This window comes from Bubalus kerabau, chromosome 20 (assembly GCF_029407905.1).
Source record: "Bubalus kerabau isolate K-KA32 ecotype Philippines breed swamp buffalo chromosome 20, PCC_UOA_SB_1v2, whole genome shotgun sequence".
Classification (NCBI taxonomy): domain Eukaryota; kingdom Metazoa; phylum Chordata; class Mammalia; order Artiodactyla; family Bovidae; genus Bubalus; species Bubalus kerabau.
In genome coordinates, this window is record NC_073643.1 from 5,608,074 (window position 1) to 5,630,854 (window position 22,781).

At 42.1% G+C, this 22,781-nt stretch overlaps 1 protein-coding gene and 1 non-coding gene across 9 annotated transcripts in view; one reads left to right on the top strand and one right to left on the bottom strand.

Moving 5' to 3' along the window:
* RBMS3 (RNA binding motif single stranded interacting protein 3) overlaps positions 1 to 22,781 on the top strand; it is an 814,140-nt gene that overhangs the window by 15,111 nt on the left and 776,248 nt on the right. The window lies entirely within an intron of this gene.
* On the bottom strand, positions 18,475 to 18,546 carry TRNAH-GUG (transfer RNA histidin (anticodon GUG)). The gene has a single exon. It is a non-coding gene; the product is annotated as a tRNA-His (tRNA).

A 22,781-nucleotide genomic window follows, 5' to 3' on the forward strand; every position in this document is an offset into this window, starting at 1 on the left:
TCATTGCTTCTTGTCCATCCCATGAGGTCACTCTTATGTTTCCAGACTGATCTCATTTGTCTGCCACTCATATTCCAAGTTGAAAGAGCAACAGCAGGTGAGGACCCCAAATCTTCCTAAGTGGTTAGAATCCCACTGAAGCATTTTGGTACTTGAGCAGATATTTTTGTCCCCAAGGGTTTGAACATCAGGATTTTCCTTTTTATGTCATGATCTTGGGAATACTGAAAAATTATAATTTTTGATAGCCTTCATCTACTGGATGGGTTTGGTGTTACTTGACCATAAAAGGAAATATCATGGTTTATTAATTGAGCTGGAGAAGCTGACTCTGGAAAACACTAATGAACCTTGATGAAATCTGATTGTATTTCTTTTCTTCCCGTGTACTTGTCCTGTTTCTCATTGCCAATATCAGTTTTAATTAAAGTTAAAATGTAGATATAAAAAAAGCATAAAACAAAAGTTTACCTGCAGGACATCTCTGCTGGGTTGATAGAGACATATTTACCAACGGAAATCTGTTTGGAAGACAGTCGATCACAAAGCCTCAGCTGTTTGCTTTTCCTGTAAAAAAGGTAGATCAAGGACATGCATTTCTAATTACAATTCTTTTTCATGGATTTTTACTTCTTAGAATTTAATTACATCCTACAAAGTTTGATGGCCGAATTCCACATGCTTCTTGGGAAACTCAGGGAGTTTCCTAAACACAGACCTGCAAAAGTGAATTTTTTTCTCTTACTTTGTGTATGGGATGAGATGGAGAACTCAGTTCAGCACAGGAAGGCAAATTGAACATTATCTCTTTCTACAACTACAGTACTGACCATTTTTTATCCATGCTTAAAAATCAACAGTATACCATACTTCATATATATTTAATGCAGGTAGAAACATTTTAACCACGTCTGGAAAAAGAATTTAATAATCAGAAATGAAAATAGCACTTTGGTTAGGTGAAAGGACTCTGAGTGGTCTGGGAGGTCTAAGTTTTTGATTCTAGAACTTACTTTAATACCATTTCCCTGGGTTTCCCTTACCTTTTTATATTTCTGTTTCCTGCCATCTCTTCCCATCACAAGAATATTTTAGTTATTTGATAAGAAATGTCTTGACAGTCAGCATTAGACTAGGAGTAATATGTTTCAGGGTTCTGCAAAGAATGCCAATATATTAACATATTATGAAGATGATAAAATATAAATAAGAACCATTAACTCCAAGAGATTGCTATTAGTGATAATGGTAAGAAGAGGGGGACTGAGAGGCCTGAAATTGACTTGATCCATGATTATAATGGACCACAAATCCTTATGAGAGTTCAGATCAATGCCTTTCATTGAAACATTTCTCTGTACATCCATTATGTTTCTCCGGCCTCCATCTCTGCCATCAGTTGGACTGAAATCATGTAGAGAGATTTGCTTTCAGTATTTTTCATACTTCTTCCATGAATTATTTTTTATTGTGGTTTTGTTTTGGAAAGCAATGCAGATATTTTTCAGCGCTTCATAGAAAACTCACTGCACAGTCTGAGATGAATCTATTCAGAAATTGTCTGGTTTTTACATTGCTATATTTCACAATACTTGCACTTTCCCCATTTACATTCCCTGGATGCTTTTTGTCTCCCAAAGTAACTAAATTAGAGGAGGGAGGGGTGCTATTTTCTTCCAGCCAGCTTACAGAGAACCAGCCCCTGCTTTCTGAGAGCTGTAGCTCGTGTTTAGAAACACTTTGAGTGAGGCCTGCGCTGGCTCTGGGTGTGGTGTTGGGTTTTAACCAGATAATTTTCCAGACTCTTCATTGTGGAATGAAAGAATTGAGGTTTCTTAGTTTCTCCAGTTTACACTGAGTTTTCAGATATCCTCAAACTTGCTCACACATAACATTTCTGAACTTAGTTGTGCTTATTTGTTCATCTTCCAACTGTGATAGCTTCTATCACCTACATCCGCATGCTCAAAACACATGGACCATCTCAAAGGTCTTCCAGCTGAGTGGCCCTCAGTCCTTGCCCAGCATCTGGTAGGTGCTTGATAAGTGTCAGCTAATGGCATGGAAGTTGTTGCATGTCCTGAACTCTGGTAACACTTACTGATAGACAATTTCTGGGCACGGAACCATTTTTCTTTCTTTTGGTATTCACCAAAAAATCAGCCCCCAGGGGAAAGAATCCTTGTCCTCTTCTTCCTCATCCTGCTTTCAGAACCTGCAACAATGACCTGCACGTGGCAATGCTGGTCAGTTTTCCGTGAGGGAGGAGCCGATGCTCTCATTCTCAAAACATCCTTTAATTGACGGCACAATCTTCTGAAGAGTCGAATGAAATTGCTCCATATTTATCTGTGCTTCTGCTGCAGTTTTCTTTGTCCCTTTTTAATTTCAAAATAATATTGTACTTTCAATGCCAAAGATACACAGAAAACTAGGAAGGAATTGTAAAGGTGAAACTCTCCTCTATGTGTTTGGCTTTTTTTTTGTTCTGGAAAGTATTTGCTTTATTCTTGCTCCTTCGCATGTTTACTGTCAAGTCAACATTGACTTAGTTAAAAAACAAGTGTCTGTTTACACCTGCGTCTCTCATACCTCCATGTTTGTTTGGTCTGAAGACTCTTTAGAAGAGAAGGAAGTAAGATTTTTCAGTGTTTGTGCATGGTTGAATTGTAACATCTTATAGCCCAGTGCTATACCAGTTTATTTCATATCTTATAGCTATTAAGGAGGGGTTTGGAACATGGAAGTTCTGAATGTGAAATCCAAGGTGTCAGTCAGTGCCCGTTCATGGAGCCTTTCCTTAGGCTGGCTCTGTATGAGGGGGGCTGCGGTTTGAGAACAGCTGGGACTAGGGACATTTTACTGCAGTTGCTTGCACCTGGAGAAAGGTCTCCTTCAGCACCAGGATACATAGAAGCCATACGTGACTAAAAAATAATTGTGTGTGTGTGCAGTTAGGACAAATTGCAAACAAGAAGATACCAAAAGGCCACACACCAACGCCATTTCTGAGGTTGGAAGCCAAAGCGGGGAGCTGCACACGATGCCTGCACACAGCGCCATTGAGGGGTGGGCAGACCACCCACGCTGCCTCTGCTGCCCCACTGGACCTCCGCCCTGTTGTTGCCCGCCTAAGGACCTGAGCAGAGGAGGGGCATGCACTCCTGACTCTTGCTTCAGCTCCCTGGAGCCTGGGCCCTTGTGCTCAGTCACTGAGTCATGTCCAACTCTTTGTGACCCCATGAACTGTAGCCTGATAGGCTCCTCTGTCCATGGGATTCTCCAGGCAAGAATACTGGAGTGGGTTGCCATGCCCTCCTCCAGGGGAGCTTCCCCACCCAGGGATTGAACCCGGGTCTCCCATGTTGCAGGCGGATTCTTTACCATCTGAACCACCAAGGGTTGAGCCTGGGCCCAAGCCCCCTTAAAGCCTTGCCTGAAATTCTCCAATGGCCTCTCATCAATTTCTATTGATTAGAGAGTCTAAGGATCCAGGTCTTGAACAGTTAGTTCAAGACAGAAGGAGGTTTATGCCATGATTGTTGCTCTTCAGACACTGATTTTTTTTTTTTTTTTTTAAGAAAACAGAGCTGATACATGGAATAAAATGAGGTAATTAGATGCTAAATTGTGTGGCATTGACTTAAAGAGAAGAGACAAGGGCTGTTTGGGCAAGAAGAGCTATGAAGGGAGAAGAGGCTTTGGGGTCAGTCTGAAGGAGAACAAAGGAATCGGGCATTTGGCTTATTGGCGAAGTTGGGGAAGGATGGGCAGGCATTCCTGCTGGAATTAGAGCAAAGACATAACAGAGGTGTGAGGTATGCCTTGGGGGAGACCAGACAGCCAAGAGTCAGACTTTGCTAAAATAAAGAATGGGTGGGAGATGGAATTGGTTGGGTTCCCAGAGCTCAGTACTATTTCAGGCCTTTGAGGGCAGAAAAAAAAAAAAGCGAACCATTGTTTAATATTTATATAGGGAGTAGATTTATAAGAATCATTCTCAAGGCGTAAAGCATAAATGAATGATAGACTTCAAATTCTTTATTTTAAATATAATTCCCACTTTTTGACTACAGGTATATTTATACATCTTCATTTAGCAAAATTCTACTATAATTTAAAGTAAAAAGCAAGTAAACAGTCTTATAAAAGTTTGCAACATAATGTTACAAAGGTTTAACATTCTGGAAATAAAATAGGCTCCTACTATTCAATAGGACAAAAAGAAAACACTCCAATAATAAAAGGGACAAAAACTCACAAATGAAAAAAAAAAAAGATATAGCTAACAGGCACGCAAAATTATGTCATTAATAATTGAAGAAATGGTGACCAGTAAGAGAAAATAACAGTGAGAGATTATTTTACAAAAACATTTCTTAATAGCCTGGGTACATTGAGTTACAGGGAGTTAGCTACTCCTAACACTGTTCACTTTCATGCATTGGAGAAGGAAATGGCAACCCACTCCAGTGTTCTTGCCTGGAGAATCCCAGGGATGGCAGAGCCTGGTGGGCTGCCATCTGTGGGGTTGCACAGAGTCGGACACGACTGAAGCGACTTAGCGGTACCAGCAGCAGCAGCAACACACTGTTCATACTCAGGGGAATATTAACTCATAAGTAACTTTTGGATCTCAGTTTGAAAGGCTGTATCAAAATTTTTAAGAATGTGCATACCTTGTTATACAGTAAGTTCAATTCAAGAAATAGCTGCCAAGGGGTTAAAGCATATTTGTACATAGGTGCAGCACTGTTTTTAATAGGCAAGATTTTGAGCAATAAAATATTTGGAGTAGATTAAATAAATGTTAGTTTATCTTTACAAAAAACCTCTATGCAGCCATGAAATCAATGCATATAGATGTATTGAATAGAGAAAATGGCATATAGTTAGGTTTTAAAAGTAAGGCATAAGACAGTGCTGCAATACAATTCCAAACCTGCCTTTAAAATCCCTGTGTGTCTGTGTGTGCATGTTTATGCTTGTCCTGTGTTTTCCTGTTCCTAGAAAAACCCAGGAATGAGTTTTTTTTTGGGGGGGGAGGTTTGAAGTGCCACATATTCTTAAATACTTTTGAGAGTGAGCTGATGATCACTCAGTAATTAACACTGGATGTTTAGTTGTTTCCAAGAAACAATAATGACAAGTGAAGAGGAAGCCACACAGACTAGTAAGTATCTTGATGCAGTTGGCAGAAGGAAGCAATTACGAGTTGTTTCACTGGGAGTGAAGCAACCTACATAGAAAGAAATGTTTGGATTGATTACTAGTATTTTGTAAAGGGTAGTGGTGCAGAGAGGTAACATTTAGGATGTCAAGCTAAGCCTGAGTGAGCATGGGCAGGAAAGCACAAGACATCAGGGACTGCTGCTGCTGCTGCTAAGTCGCTTCAGTCGTGTCCGACTCTGTGTGACCCCACAGACGGCAGCCCACCAGGCTCCCCCATCCCTGGGATTCTCCAGGCAAGAACACTGGAGTCGGGTTGCCATTTCCTTCTCCAATGCATGAAAGTGAAAAGTGAAAGTGAAGTCGTTCAGTCGTGTCCGACCCTCAGCGACCCCATGGACTGCAGCCTTCCAGGCTCCTCCATATCAGGGACTAGAAAAAGGCCAGAGCAGTAGATGAAGCAGAGGCTGTAGAGAGGGGCGGAGAACGATCTGAAAATAGACAGTGCTCCAGTTTGGGACCTAACTTTGGGGTGACAGTGGACCCCTAGATGAAGATGTGCTGTGGGCAAGGAAGAGGGGCTGAGTGGGGAGTGCGTCCAGCAGCAGACACAGGTCGAGGTGACACTTGAAGTGATACGTGTGAGTGTGATAAATGGGAGTGAGGGCCCGCAGCAGCGGTAGAGCAGATGCTAAAGAGGGTTAGTGTCCTTCCTTCCACCCCATCTGTGCCCTGCATGGACTTCTGGTTTAAGATCGTCTTCAGTATGGTGAAGCGCTTGTTAGGGCAAAGAATTCTTTGCTATCAAGAGCATTTGAAGAATGAATCTCAGGGAGTTTAGGAAACTGGGCTTATAGAAACTCAAACTGTCTTAAAGTCTGAAATCATCTCTTCCAGGTTTCGATTGTATCCTCATACGCAGTTATCCTTGGCCACTCACTTCTGACTTTGTTGCCATGATCCTTTCACGTGGACTCATTTCTGAAAAGTTGTATCTAGAGATAACGAGACAGTTGGGGATGTTTCATTTGTTTTTGGGCTTGCTTAGATTATTGGTTTTTGTTTATTGGTTTATTTTCATTGTTTGACCAACTGATTATTTTGTATAGGATTTCTTTCTCAAGTTGTACTTTAGGGCACTGTTTCTCAGACTTTTGCATACATAAAAAATCCTCTGGCGGGTCATTCTCCCTCCCTCCTCCCCTCCCTTCTTCCTTTCTTTCAGTTCAGACTCAATAGGTTTAGGGTAGGGCCCAAGCAATATTTCTCACGGTCTTCTGAGTGAAGCGGATGCTGCTGGCCTGTCGACTGCACACTGAATAATACTGTTCCAGGAAACATGATCCTGAAGCCCACTTTCATTTTCACTTTGCCAACTTTCACATCTGACTGCATGACCAAGTACTCTGGTGAAATGTACTGATGGTGGTCCTTCCTGATTCTTACACTCGATAGCCATTTATTCAGATTTAAATGTGCCTGTCATTTAAGGAATTCAAATTGGTTTTGCGCTCTCTTGACCCTTGTGCCTTCAGATATCCATGATATGATTGGAAAGAGACTTCAAGGGGAACACAGTGGGTTATCCCCAGCATCTTGGCAAAAAAAAAAAAAAAATAGTTTTCCTTCTGATACTTAAAATTAACTGATCTTCCCAGTTCATATAGAAAAACAATATTTATTCAAGTACGTATGAATCTCTTGTTTAACCACTGATTTACCAAAGCTATCTAGAGAAAAAAACTGTTAAAGAAAGGAATGACAGTTGAGCACACGTGTGTTGCCTGTCCAAGGGGGAGGGACTTTGAATTCTGAAATCCAAGCATTCTTGCCAATACAGAAGGGATCTCTGCTATGTGACTCAACCTGGTCTGAGAAAAAAAAAAAAAAAAAAATCCCCTTTGTCTGTTTTTCCATTTTAAAGCTGCATTTTATTAGCAAACTTCCCATGTTTTTATTTCTGCAAAACGTGAATATGCTGATCATAATATGTGTGTTATCTAAGATAAATTGGCCTTCTGGTTTGTACATTGGTTTCATGTGAGTTGAGTCAGGTTGAATCTGTCTCCAGAATTCTGATCAGCCCTGTGTGTGCTGAAAAAGTCCAGTTCCTAAATCTACAAGGCTGGGGGAACAACCATGTTCTACCCTAAGTTCACCGAGAGAGCAAAATGGTGAGTCCTCTGAACAGCCAACACGCAGGCCTAAATGGAAACTCCTCAGCTTTTTTCTGAGCACTTTGCTTCTGAGCAGTGCATCTGTTCATTTATTAGGAAACAGATCAGGATACTTTCATAAAACTGAAAAGAATGTTGAAATCGTTAGGGCCAGCCCTTGCATTTCATCCCTTCCGCTGGGGTCTGATTATCTCTTAAACCTGGCAGCTGACAGTATTTAAAGACTAGGTTCACCGTCACAATATTCCACTGCCGGTGGGGTGTCTCTGCTTTGTGGTGTCCTGGTCTGGAGTGTAGTGTTTGGCGTTGGGTTTCAGTGCTAAAGCCTGAGCGAGAATCCATCAAACCTTAACCTCAAGGCCCCTTCCTGAGTTTAATTTAAGAAGCACATATTTGCATTAGAAAACCTGTCTGTTTTGCTTACCTTTGAAAGTGAACTTCCTTTCATTGAATTACTCTTTTTAACCTTTGTAGCACAGGATGACACTTTGTGATAGAAACCTCAAAGAATAAATCCTGTTGACGTGAATATATTCTTCAGAATGTACCAGAGGGAAAGTATACATCCGAGTCCCAAATAAGGTTGAATGGATTGTGGGCTTATTGTGCTCGGTCTAGACACTTGCAATTATACTTTCAAATATGCATTAGTTGATAGAGGAGAACAGAGTAAGTCTTTTTTCTTTTCATAGGGACTCCATATTTATTTGCTTTTATGTTCTGTTATCATGTGAAAATATAGCTTCCCAGGTGGCCCTGGTGGTAAAGAACCCTGCCAGTGCAGAAGACATAAGAGACATGGGTTGGATCTCTGGGTCAGGAAGGGCCTCTGAAGGAACACACGGCAATCCACTCCAGTATTCTTGCCTGGAAAATCCTATGGACAGAGAAGTCTGGCCAGCTACAGTCCATAGGGTTGCCAAGAGTTGGACATGACTGAAGAGACTTAGCATGCATAATGGGAAAAAGTGATCATAAACACTTGATTCAAATCATTCCCCATCATGTTTGGGTTTCGGTCTGTTTCCTGTCTATAAGAGCTGGATGCAAGGATTAGGAATAACGTTTGCCACTTGCCTGGTATATGGTACTTGGTATGTACTTGAGTAATGGTAGTTATTCTTAAGGAGGATGTTTTAAAGCAAACTGGTGTTTAGAATGGGTGGTGAGACTCCAGGCAGAGGCTCCAGGACAGTCTGTGGACTCACCACCCGTTAGCGCATTCCCCACCCTTCCTCAGCTTCTTACAGTCAGACCCACGGAGACCAGAGCCCCGCAGACAATCCTGCCCTGCCCTTGACTGGTCTAAGAGGGCTGTCACTGCTTTGGCGCACCACTTGGAGGATACTGGAAATCAACTGCTCACCCAGGTGTGGGCTGGAGTCAACTGACCGCAGCCCTGGCAGTGCCTGGATTTCCACACGAGACTGCCTCCGGTTAGAGTCCGCAGATTTCTGTGCTTCCCTCACCCACTCCCCACTAGATGTCCAGTTATTCTACCCAACCTTCCTGTCCTCCTAGGGTGCTGTGCAGTTCATGGGGAGGCTCTTGATCCCCAGCAAGGGTAGATGCATCCTCCTTATGGAAATCTCATCTTTTGCTGCATCCCCGGGTCCCGGCCCTCCCTTACCTCACCTCTCAGATTCACAGATATGGCCTCTACTGACTTGACCTTATTTCCCCTCCCACCTAATGAACATTCGCAGTGACTGTTTCTGGAAACATCCTCTGAGTTTGCCCTGTAGAAACCACCCTTACGACCAGCTGCCCACCTGTGACCTCATCCCCTACCCCTCTCCTCCTCACCTTTTCCTGTTTCGGCCACAGTGGCCTCCTTTCTGATGCTCCAGCACACCGACGCCTTGGCAAAAGCTGTTCCCTTCACCTCGACTCTGCCCAGTCTGAACAGGAATGGTATATTCTCACTGGTCAAGTCCTAGTTTAAACCCTTTTGCTGACCATCTAGAGTAAAAGCATCCCCAAGTCAGGCTCCATTGCTTCACATTATTTTGATTCCCCATGACACACAGAGCTGTTACTGTTACTGGATATTTTTCTTATTTATTTTCTTCTTTCTTTACTCTCTTCCTTCTCTATTAATAATCTCTGCAAGAACACAGATCTGTTCTATCTTGTTCTCTGCTATCCCCAGAACCTAGAACCAAGGGATACCACAAAGAAGGTGCTCAGTTAACATTTATTGAGTGAGTAACCAGTTTCCCATTAGGTTTCTTTTTATATCTGGCTCTATTTTCCCAGTGCCTGTGCTGGATTATATGCCAAGATCTTGTTTCCTTTGTCTCATGACAAGTGTAGCTATGTGCCTCAGATACGCTGGCCAGCTTCACCATCCTACCCTCTCAGCCAGCAAGACACTGAGCATTCATAGCAGTTTCTGCCACCTCTGTGGGTCCCTCCTCATGTTCCAGAGGCACTGCCCGCTGACCGGAGCAGGAAATCCAAATACCATGTCCCCTTGATTTTAAAGTTGTTTCTGGGTTTCTATTCTACCAGAATTGGATTGATGGTACCTACCATGGATTATCTGTGGTTTCCCAGGTGGCTCAGTGGATTGCCTGCCAATGCAGGAGACACAGGAGACCTGGGTTCCATCCCTGGGTCAGGAAGCTACCCTGCAGGAGGAAATGGTAAAGCGCTCCAGTATTCTTGCCTGGAACATACTGTGGACAGACAAGCCTGGTGGGCCTCAGTCCATGGGGTCACAGAGTCTGGAATGACTTACTGACATTACAGCACAGCATATCCACATTCCTTTTAAGGAAACTTGTTTTTCAGAAGAAGTTGTTTAGGGAAAGTTTGTTCTTTATTTTGAAACCGCCTGAAGCTACGTAGGGAAAGATGAAATGCAGAGATGGAGAGTTTGGGTCCTGTAAGAAGACCGAGAGGGCCAAAGACAGCATGGACCTCAGCAGACCGGGGGTGCTCGCCAGCTGGTCTAAAACCACGATGGAGCAAGGGCACACACGTGTGCACCCACATGTCTGTGTGATGTTGGACACTTCTTTTCGCTCTCTATTCTGAAATTTGCATGGTGTGAACCATCAGATTTTGCCAGCCCAGCACCAGTCCTTCCTTGTTTTTTTATGATTTCACCCCAACTTCTTATTGGGAAACTCATCTATTGGATGTGGTTTTGATCAGATCACTTATCAAAGGGGCACAGCATCTGAGTAGGGTGGACTCTTGACCCAGTCTAAGAACAGCAGATGTTTCTTGAGAAAAGGCATCTTAATTTGTCTGTGTTGACTTTTTTTTTTTTTTTTTTTTTGTCTGTGTTGACTTTAGCTAACTGTCCATCAATGTCTTCAACTTAGATTCTTGCAGCCTCTCTGCTCCCTGTCTTCTCAGACATTTGCTTTTTTATGTTTGACTTTTGTCAGTCAGATGTTTTTGCTTTGACTAATAGTAATCAATCACTGTTCCTTGCAACCATGGAACCCTAACTCAACGTAGAGTAAGTATTTAATGATTGTTGACTGATAGTAAGACAAAGACTTGATGTTTAATATTATGGGGAAACAGAGCAGAACCTCAGGTTTCCCCCTCCCTTCTGCTGCATCTCTGCCTAAACCAGAGCCACGTGATTGTGATTGAATGTTTACATAAGGAAGAAACAGACATTACTTACAAGGGTGAGCCTCTTCCTTACTAGAAGGGTCCTTTCAGTTGATGAGACTAGAGTTCCGTCTCTTTGCTGTACCGTCTCCCTTGTTTGGAATCTTCCTTAGCCCCAAGTCCATCTTCCAAGTCCTGTTCACATCCTACCTCCTAGAAATACAGCTTCAGAGATGAAAACAAATCCCCCTTTCCTTGCCCTTCTCCCGCCGCCCTCCATCAAGTCTTATTTGCTCTGTAACGAGTATAGCACAGCCATGGGCCGTGTGTCTTGCTGCTAGACAGAAAGCCACATTTTAACTTAATCTGTTAAATAAAGAAAAAACGCACAATTAAGAGGAAACTCATTCTTTTAAAAATATATTTGCTGCTCTACGTGTTGACCTTGTTGAAAATAACTGCAGGTTCTGCTGCCACACTTTCCATTTCATTCATCAAACTCTGGCAGCGTGAGAGCATCCTCTCCTCTCTCTCTGACTCTGAGCCCCTCCCCAGGTGTCTCCACCTGTATCTGCTTCCTTTGACTGGTCATGGAGCCAACTGATGCCCTTTATCTAATCAATGTGCTTTCTCTAAAGGAATCATAGGTGGGGTTTGGAGGAAGGTCGTGCTCTCTCCAGTGTTGGTATCTTTGCGTTGTACCTGTGTGTTAGTCCTATTTTGAGTAATTCGTTTACAGCTGGGGCTGCTATGAGTAGGCATGTGAGTATCTATAAAGTAGCTCCCAATCTCTTCCACGCTTCTTTGTGGTTTATACTGGGAGAGGGGTTTTGTGGGGTCAGGATTGTGCTGGGAAAGGGCAGGGAAACCCAGAAGGATCAGGGTTACTCATCACTGCACTTTTTTGCATTTCCCCAGATGGTGATGTTGTTCAGGGCAAAGGGGAAGCCTGAGCAGAACAGGGGACAGTTCCATTCTACACTTATTTACACAGCACCTGTCATGTCCCAGGAGCTATGCTTGGTTCAAAGAGTCGTTTCACGGGAGAAGTCAGGTTTTCATATTGCATTTCCAGAGTCTGTCATGGAAAATATTCTATCAACATTACATGAACAAAGGGGATGAATTACTAGATAAGACCTCACTCTATAATTTGGGAAAGGATTTAAGACATGAGCCTATTGTCTTGTATGTGATGTAGAATGGATTTAGTCCCACAGAAACCTGCTAGGGCCAGAGTTTAATGATTATGTCAATCTGGAACCACTGGTAAAAACATCATGGAGGACGGGTTCTTTGAGATGCAAACTATTGTATACAGGATGGGTAAACAAAAAGGCCTTCCTGCAGAGCACGGGGACCTATATTCAATATCCTGTGATAAACCGTAATGGAAAAGGATGTGGAGAACATATATGTATGGATGACTGAATCATTTTGCTGTACATCTGAAACTACCACAGCATTGTAAGTCAACTGGACTTCAATAAAGTATGTTTTTTAGAAAGGAATTGGTTAGAGACTTCCCTGGCAGTCTGGTGGTTAAGAATCCACCTTACCAGTGCAAGGGATGTGGGTTAGATCCCTGATCAGGGCCTGACTCTTTGCAACCCCATGGACTATACAGTCCATGGAATTCTCCAAGCCAGAATACTGCAGTGGGTAGCCTTTCCCTTCTCCAGGGGATCTTCCCAAGCCAGGGATCAAACCCAGGTCTCCGGCATTGCAGGCTGATTCTTAACCAGCTGAGCCACAAGGGGAGCCCAGAATTCCAGCTGAGCTATTTTAAATCCTAAAAGATGATGCTGTGAAAGTGTCGCACTCAATATGCCAGGAAATTTGGAAAACTCAGCAGTGGCCACAGGACTGGAAAAGGTCAGTTTTCATTCCAATCCCAAAGAAAGGCAATGCCAAAGAATGCTCAAACTACCGCACAATTGCACTCATCTCACAGGCCAGCAAAGTAATGCTCAAATTTCTCCAAGCCAGGCTTCCACAGTACATGCACTGAGAACTTCCTAATGTTCAAGCTGGATTTAGAAAAGGCAGAGGAGCCAGAGATCAAATAGCCAATATCCGTTGGATCATCAAAAAAGCAAGAGTTCCAGAAAAACATCTACTTCTCTTTATTGACAATGCCAAAGCCTTTGACTGTGTGGATCACAATAAACTATAAAAAATTCTTTAAAAGATGGGAATACCAGAGCATCATACCTGCCTCCTGTATGCAGGTCAAGAAACAACAGTTAGAACCAGACATGGAACAACAGACTGGTTCCGCATTGGGAAAGGAGTATGACAAGGCTGCATATTGTCACCCTGTTCATTCAACTTATATACAGAGTACATCATGTGAAATACTGGGCTGGATGAAGCACAAACTGGAATCAAGATTGCTGGGAGAAATATCAGTAAAGATATTAGAAGCTGTCAATAAATAGAAGTTTGTAGTTAATGTGTTAGAAAGTGTGTAAGGTGTGATCACCCTTCTGCATACAAGGGGCATAGGCTCCGGAATGCCTCCCTCCTCCCCGCCCCCCCCCCCGCCCCCCCACAAGGCATGCATGCCTGGAGTGCTCAAGGCTCTTACAGGGACTTAGTCCTCCATTTCTACAGTTTCCCCATCCACAGGTTCAACCAACCACAGAGCCAATATTTTTTCTTAAATTTCTTCCATCCAAGCTTGATTGAACATGGAGAGCCAACTGTATTTGAAGACAGAAAACAGTGCATTGCATTGAGTAATTTGAGGTCATTGTTGACCTTCAGGGAAATAGTTTCAGCCGGAGGGCAGGCGAAGAAGCATTTGGAAATTTAGTGGGAGGCAGGCTAGTATAGCCCACCCTTTCTAGAAGTTTAAGATTGAACATTGGGAGATAGGCAAACCCTGCTCTGGAATCATGTAGTGAACAGAAGGAGGTTTTGAAATCAAAAACTTGAAATCAAAGGCTTGAGAGTATTTATGGTTTTAGTGAAAGGAGGAGGGAGGTATTAGAGGTGTAAGGAAGTGTGTTTGAGATGCCATTCAACACACATCCTGAGACTTCCCTGGTGGTCCAGTTGTTAAGTTTCCTGACTTCCACTTCATGGGGCGCCAGTTCGATCCCTGGTCAGGGAACTAAGATCCTGCATGCTTCACAGCCAAGAAAAAGAAGATTTCTTGAATTGAATAAAGATGAAAATACTACATATCAACTTTAAAAAATTATATGGGAAAAGTAACAAATTATACACACACACACCCTGACTCCAGGGGGCAGATATGGCACAGATCCAGGGCGCCAGTGGGACAGTTGGCCTTGGAAACCTAGTCTATAATCACTTCTTCCTCCAAGAAAGGAGACAGAGAGGGTAGATGAGGACAGAGATGAGTCTTGCGTTTGGACGAAGTGGAAATAGATCGTGTCTGAAAACTTTAATCTCAGAAAAAGTAGGTCATCTTCTGTGAGCGAGCCAGGAGGGCCTGGGAGAGGTCATATCTGCAGAGGCAAAGGCAACGTTTTCTTCCTAGCAGAACTTCTCGCTTTACAGTTCCAATAATTGAGGAATTTCAAACAGAGGGAACTGTTACTAAGTGCACAGGAAGCACGTGTGGCGGAATTGAATCCTTTCCATGAAATTCTTAAAAAACAGTTGATTCCAAGAATTTAACCTTCTGTATTTTTTTAAGCAGTCTTTATTTTCAGTGAAATTCTCAAAACCATGATTACGAATGAGAGACTTAGAAACCGTATTTGTGTGTGAATATTTTAATATTAAGATTTATTTTATGTCTGTTTGCGTTATGGAAAGATTTTTCTCTTCCTGGGGAAATGAAACAAAGGAAAGTCACAGGAACCATCTCCCCCAGCCACACCTTCTCTCATTGTTTTCAGGCTAAACCTGGAGGGAAAATCCCTCAAGATAGACTGCTTGGGGTGAACTGATGCGACGAAAATTTACTGTCATGTGGCATTTTCAGAAGCAGCATCTGGCATATTTGCTCATGCTTACGGCTCTGACAGTCATATGTTATTCTATTTGTTTTATATAAATTAACTAGTGTTTTATCCCACTGAATTTTCTATTACTAGACAAGAGTGAAGCAAAAACAAAGTATAAAACCTTTGACTTTGTACCGCGCAACTCCCAGTGAGTCCGAGTCTACGTCTGATGTTCTATCTCGACGATGCCCCTGTGTTAAAACTCCTGAGTACTGCCATTTCTGTGGCCCAAGACACAGACCTTTCTTTTTAAATCTCATCCCTGATTCTCTAAGCTAAGGAGGCTGCCGAACGTGGTCCTGGTTGATTAACAGAGCTAATAAGCAAAGCCAGACATTATCTGTTATGTGCAGACAGACTAGAGGTGCATTTGTTTGTTGGGTTGTCTTATTATCTCTTGAGGGCCTGGCCTGTTCTCTAACATGGCTCTTCTCTTAATTGAAATTGAGATCTCTGATCATTCTGGGTTGGAAGAATGTAATGACATTTTCTGTAGACTGGTTTATGCGCCATAGCCAGACTCAGGAAGGAAGGACTCAGGTAGAACAGAAAATTGGGCTGAGGCCTGAGTGCGGTGGGGACCCGCTGATTGACTGAGGAATGTGGACTTGATATTCTGAATGTGTATCTCCTATCACAGTATATAAGCCATCAAAGGAAATCGATATTGAACCAGAAGATTTGTGAAGCCAGGGAATAGGTATGGTGTGTGGTGCTGGCTTCTCTGTTATTTTAGGCATTTGGGAAAGTTTGAGATTTATAGTTTTAGGCAACTGGAAACCCCAGTAGAGTCAGAAGCCTGGGAACATGCCGTGAAATGTCCATTTAGGAGGATTAGCCTGATGACGGCTTGTATGTTTGGCTAGTAGGCGGCAAGGAAGGAGACATGAGAGGGCTTGCATTGGATCAGAGTTTCCCGAAGTATGTTCCCCAGTGCACTTTATACCCTGAGGAGTACTTCAAAGAAGAAAGGACTCTCTGATTAAGCTGTTGGGCCGCGGCTGCACCATTCATCGGCCGAGTCTGTGGAGAAGTCAGTGTCCATAAGTGAATGACCAGCTCTGAGAAGGGCTGAAGGAAGGAAACCTGTTGCAACTGGGCAAACCCACTCTTTCCTAAACTTTTTGTCCCCATCATCTTGTGCAGAATAAGACCCCCAGGGTTATAGTCTAACAGTGGGGTCACATTCTAAATTATAAGGCAATGATCAGAAATTTAAAATCCTAAGTCACCAGCTACTTTTTTCCTCTCGAATTCTATTTCTTTTTTTGAGCATAAGATAAAGTAATTAACTTGTATTTAGGAAACCCTTTTTTGAACAGTGTATGCTCTATTTTTAGAAACCTGTTCTGCTCAACTTGGCAAGAGGTTCACTTACACAGAGTCGTAAGGGAACCAAGGATGACCAGGGGAAGAGAAATTCCTCTCCCAGGACCAGAGCTCATCCTCTGTTATATGTTCATTATGGTCTGGCCATATGTAGCAAGTAACCACAAACGCAGATCACTAATCCATCCTCATTCCTCTGCTTCCTCTCTCTCTCTGCGTTTGCATCTGTGTGCCTTTTCTGTCTCATGTCCTGTATATTTCCATATCCTGTTTATTTCTGTCTCTTCATCTCCATCTCTCAAGCCCTTTCCCTCTCTGTCCGTGTTCTTCTTTCCCCCAAAATAGCACGTTGGCAAGCATGGAGCTGAGTGCCCGTGTGCTCTAACTCCCTGTGTTTCCTTTTCGCTATACTGCTCTTCCCTGAAAACTGTGCATCTTCTAGGTCATCCTGAGACCCTGCGCCTTTGATCTGTCGCCTCTCCTGGTCTCTGCTTTCTTGGACCCTCATTCCCCCCACCCCCAGCCCACCATCCTACAGCGTCATTCTCCCGATTCAGGACAGAGGCACCAGAGGGGCAAGAGACCGCCTTTGTTCTCACCCCTTTGCAAATAATCTCCGCGTTTCTCAACACTGACCTGGAAGGCATTTTCTCACCATCTGTGGATCCTATAATTAATGACTTTCTTGAAGGAATGTCCACATTTCTTATCTCGCTTGTTACACATATCATTTTTAAAACTTCGGAGCGACGCGCTGGCATTTCATGTAAGGGTGGTCCCACAAATCAAGTGCAGGATGACTGGTCTCATTTCTTTGCTGAAACATCTGGTCCTGTTTAGTGTATGACAAGCAAGAGGTAGGAAGCACGTAAAGGCCCTCAGCCCTGATGTCTTCTCTTTCTGCAATTGCATTATGAAATTTAACTGCCTCCTGAAGAGAAACGACGTTAATTCTACGGCCATGACATTAACCAAGACTCATTTCTGTGTCTGTGGGCCTGCAAGCTCTGTGTGGCCAGCATTTCCAGGCTTCATTCTAGGTCCCCTGCCTGGAGCAAGGAAGGCTGGGGCACAGGTCACGGGCATCTGTGGGGACATGATTCACTTGAAATGGTGTCACATTAAATGTCCTGACGTTCATAAGGGAGATGTGAACCATTGCCACTTCCCAAATTTGCTAGACACAAAGCAGTACTTTTCCCTGCAGGGATCCTATAACTCTCTCATGGGAATATCTGTAGCTACTGGCACGTAGATATCAGGAAGACGGTATTTTGTCATGAATAGAAAGGCACGGTGCCCATTAGAAGGAGAGCTTCTGTCTTCAGAGCGAGCAGTGGGTGACAAGCAAGTGATGGGTTTATGGATGGACAGTGTGCTCAATATCCATCCAATCTCTTTAATAGAGACTCTCTTTTAAATGCCAGCCCCCAGTCTTGGTCCTCCTCCTCCCCACCCCAGAGTTTATTGGTTTATAGTTTTTGGCAAAAGGAAAATTCAGGACGAGTGGAGAACAGTCAGTAAAGCCTAGCGGGGAGACCCTTGCACAAAGACTGGAAATCTCCTTTCTGTTTCTTCTACTGGTCATTGGCAAATGCTCTTCCTTTGTCTACTTGGGGGTGGTGTAGCAGCGGCTATGTGAGGGTCATGATCATGGAAGAAGCTTCCACAGTGATAATAACAAGCATTGTCTATACCACTGACTCAGTAACAGGCCCTGCTCTAGGCATTTGACATTGTGGTTGTTTAGTCGCTAAGTCATGTCAGCTCTTTTGTGACTCCATGGACTGCAGCCCACCAGGCTCCTCTGCCCATGGGATTTCCCAGGCAAGAATACTGGAGTGGGTTGCCATTCCCTTCTCCAGAGGATCTTCCCAACCCAGGCATTGAATCTGGATCTCCTGCTTTACCACTTAACCGTATTAACTCATTATTGTCCAGGGCATTTTTGCAGAGACTAATGCTAGCGGTTGGCAGTTTTTATTTTGGCAAGGCAAAAATTAATTCTGTTATTTCACTAATACTTTGTGGGTTATTACATTCAATAGTTACACCTGAAACACCTGTAAAGTCTTCTCCAGAGCCATGACTTTCATTCTCACTTTCCATGTGTGTGTAGTCGTTCAGTAGTGTCCGACTCTTTGAGACCCCATGGACTGTAGCCCACCAGGCTCCTCTGTCTGTGGGGTTCTCCAGGCAGGAGGACTGGAGTGGGTTGCCATTTCCTTCTCCAGGGGATCTTCCCGACCCAGGGATCGAACCTGGGTCTTCTGCGTCACAGGCAGATGCTTTACCCTCTGAGCCACCAGGGAAGCCCCTCACTTTCCATACTAGAATCAATCACTAGGTTTTTTTGTCTTTTTGTTGGTCTAATATTCACATTGTCTGAATCAGAACTAATTCTGAAGAGCTGTCTGAGACACTAGTATATATGTTGCTGAGACAGTCAGAGAAAGAATCTGCATAAAATTCACCAAAGATTTCTTCTTTACTCAAAATTTTCCAAATCATCACTTTTGAAAATTTTACAGTAATAAATTTGTGTTTATAATGTACATAAGGTTGGAAGAAAAACCTAACAGACCGAAATGTGAATAATAGCACCAATCATAAGTCATATAATGAATTCTTGATCAATTTTAAGCTCTAACAGCTTTGCGCAGTGATATTAATTGCTTCACTCTCTAAACATGTACTGATACATCTCCTATCAGTAATGTAACTTGGTCCTTGGAGCAAACTCATTGCTGTGACATGGTACCCTACGAATTTGGACCTAGTGTGATAGGGGGTTGGCTTCAGGATCTTTGGAGCTCTCAGCCAGCCAGCTAACTGGTCCTCCCGTGACTCTCATAAGGATGCCTGCTCATATGTTATTGGATTGCATATTTGGACCCCATTTCAAAGGATATGACAGGGGTTTACTATCTTATTGGTATCCTTAGCTTACAGTTGAGGAGACTAAGGTACAGAGGGTTTAAGTAGCTTTTCCAAGTTTACAGAGCTATAAGGCAGGAGGCCTGCTGAGTCGGTGTGGCTTCTGAGCCCATGTTTGCCACCACTAGGGTACAGCCTGAGGTTTATAAAAGGTATCTAGGGATATAGTTGTTGCCTAAGGGTCGGGAGACCACGGCCCTGACCTTGGCATCGTTACAGATACCCTGAGTTTCAGCCCTGCATTCTGCTTCTCCCCAGATGCATGAGGGTGGAGGGAATCAGATGCCCACGCTGGCTCAGGGAGGGGCCTCCACTTTGAACTCAGGGTTCAAGTTATATCTCAGAATGAGTTTTATGAACTGGAGGGGTTATTTTAAACCTAACTCCAGGCATCAACCACAAATGTTGTCTTATGTTCCCTGTTTCTGAATTAGAGTCTTTCTTTCCTAAAGTGCCACAAAAGACATAGGTTTTACTTGGTCAAGTGATTTCTGTAACTGTCATAGAAGATCAGCAAGAAATACACCAACATAACTTTGAATCCTCTATCTGCACTTAACTTTGGGGAATCCCGGACTGGGAAAAATTCTAAATGCCTTTAGTCAGAAATACAGAGCTTGAATGTTTATGGTCTGAAACTTTTAGGCCTAGGAGCAAGGCCATCTCTGGTCTAGTAACAGCCCTTGCTAAAATCTAACTTGAAGTTTGATTTGAAAAAGAAAACATACAAATTAGACTTTATTGGCACCATAATAAAGCAATGTGGCAATATTTAATATAACCTTAAAATGCTCATAAGCCTTTGTCTAATTATCCTATAGTAGGCAGGAGGCATTCATATTCTATCTATCTATCCATCTATCCATCATCTACATATCTGTTATCTATCTACCTTGCTAAGGAATAATATTCTAGTTAAACGTAGTTAAAAGTAGTCAAACAAGAATATATATAATAAAACATAAAAATGCTCCTTACTCCAATTCTACTACCAGTAATTCAGTCACTGTTTTTCCCCAGTTTTATTAAAATATTATATAAAGTTGTATGTATAGTGTGATATATAAAAATGTGATATTATATATATATATATATATATAAAGGTATATATTAAACATATGTAAAAGGAACTGATTACCACAATCAAGCTAATTAATTTATCTATCATTTCACACAGTTCTATTTCTGTGTGTGTATGGTAAGAACATTTAAGATCTTTCTTAGCAAATTCCAAGTATACAATACAGTATTATCTTTTATTCTGAACTGTGTGATTCTGGGAAATGTTTGTATAAATGGCTGTGTGACTTGAACTTTAATCCCTATGCACTCAAGACATGTTGACTGAATGAGTGAAAAATACTAATACCATAATTACTCATCTGTAGAAATGTTAGTGATTCTAACATGAACCATGAATATTGGTATATTGACACACCAAAATAAAGTTTGTCTAAGACTCTAATTTGGTGAATGATTTTTATGCTTTTATTGCTCCTTTGCTCATGCGCCAGATTTAGTTTATTCTTTGAGATTTGCTGTTTTTTCATAATAATTTTTTTATTAAAGGAACTTAGAAAAGATTTCATAAAACATTTTCTATAAGCCCTAAATCAAAATATAATAGGTCTAAAGATAGCCTATTCAGTTTGAGCATGGTAACATTGATTCTTATTTAGAAAGGTGTGGGTTGGTTACTAATATGTTTTTGGCTTATCTGAACTAAGTTGTGATACATCTAAACAATGATATATTCAGAAAGCAAATGCAACATGATGAATTTTTACCTTTGTATTTCAAAGGGTAAAATGGGGTGTCTGTTAGGAGGACTAGAGTAGCATGTTGAGTTTTGTTCATTCTGTCTCTGGCTTTAGGCTTTGTCTGAATCTAAAAGCTATAGATGATGTTTAGTGGAAAATCTCAACTGTTGTATTCTGGTGTAATAAGCTGTGTGTGTATGCTAAGTCACTTCAGTTGTGTCTGACTCTTTGCGACCCCTTGGCCTGTAGCCCGCCAGGCTCCTCTGTTCATGGGATTCTCCAGGCAAGAATACTGGAGTGGGTTGCCATGCCCTCCTCCAGGAGATCTTTTGGACCCAGGGCTGGAACTCATGTCTCTTGCATCTCTTGCATTGGCAGGTAGATTCTTTACCACTAGCACCACCTGGGAATCCCAATAAGCTGAGGAATGAATTTGCAACTGTTCAGAAGCCACAGAGACAATACATATAAACCAAAATTAATTGGATGGAAAAGACAAGAATCAACAAATATGTATAATATAGACACACAGAGAAATAACCTGAAAATAAAGGAAGCTAGACATAAATAATTAAGGTATTTAAGAAATTAGGAAATGTGAAAGGACTTTGTGTTTATGTACTCAAGATTGGAGAAGGAATACTTCTCCCTTATGACTAAAAGTTCACGAACACAGAGATGTCATATCACTTAAACTACAGAGCTCATCTCCCAGAAACAGTGGAACTATGTTTTATTCACCTTGAGTTTTCTTCCTACAAGACCACACTTGTTCCCTCCACTCATGGGAAGAACAGCTAGTCTTATTACCCTCCAGTGGAAATGAGTTATGAGCCTTTTATCTGGAGTTTACGGGGTGACTTTAACTTCTTTATAGTTGAATTTCAGTGATGAATGAATGCAGTATCTTATTTCATCTTAGTTAATTTTTTTCAAGAATTCCTTTTCCTGTTCTGATTTGTAGGTACATACAAGATAATAATGGGAAGGATAAAATTACCTTGTTTGGGATCCTGTAAAACACTTTTCCTTTGTCCTGAGAATCTTCAGCATTAATTTCCTGTTTGTTCTTCTGTTCATGTCAATCCAACTAGAAAAAACAGGCATTTGAGACATTCATAAAAGTTTGGTGTCTTTATGAGATTGCAAGCAAAGCTTGTATTTTATACCATACTCATCCCTCTTGGCTTAATTTGGCTAAGTTTTTCTTTAGGTTTGTAAAATAGATAGTCAGGAGTCTTGTGAATTAGGACTGTAGGAACTGAGGTTACTTGGGCAGCAATTGCAAGTTGAAATAAAGATGCATAAAGATGAAGAAGGTCCTAGCATGGGTACCAGAAACAGCACCATTAGAAGAGGGAGATGTGCTGTGCAAGAAAGATGGATGGCCCTGTGTGTCAGCTGGCTGGCTGACATCACACTTTTTAAAAGCCCTCAAAATGCAAGATCCTCATTCTTTCAGCTCTTCAAATATAAGAACCCCTTCCCATGAAATATGTCATCCCTTGGCATGGATTCACAATTATTTCTCAATAATTACCTACAGACGATCATATAGAGTTTGTGACTTGCCCAAAGTCACAACAAACATAGACAATCACAGACCAGCCTCTTCCTTGGGACGTTTCACTATTTCACTCACACATTCATCATTTGTCAAGTGCTAACTATAGGCCATGTATGGTGCTGCATGCCAGGGATGCAAAGTGGAATGAGGCATGATCCCAAGCCTCCAGAGGCATACACTGAGTAATAAATATGCAAGTTATTGACTGCATTAGAGTTTTCTCAGTGCTATAATAGAAGTAGGAACAGAATACTAGAAGAGCGTAAAGGCATCACAATCAGGA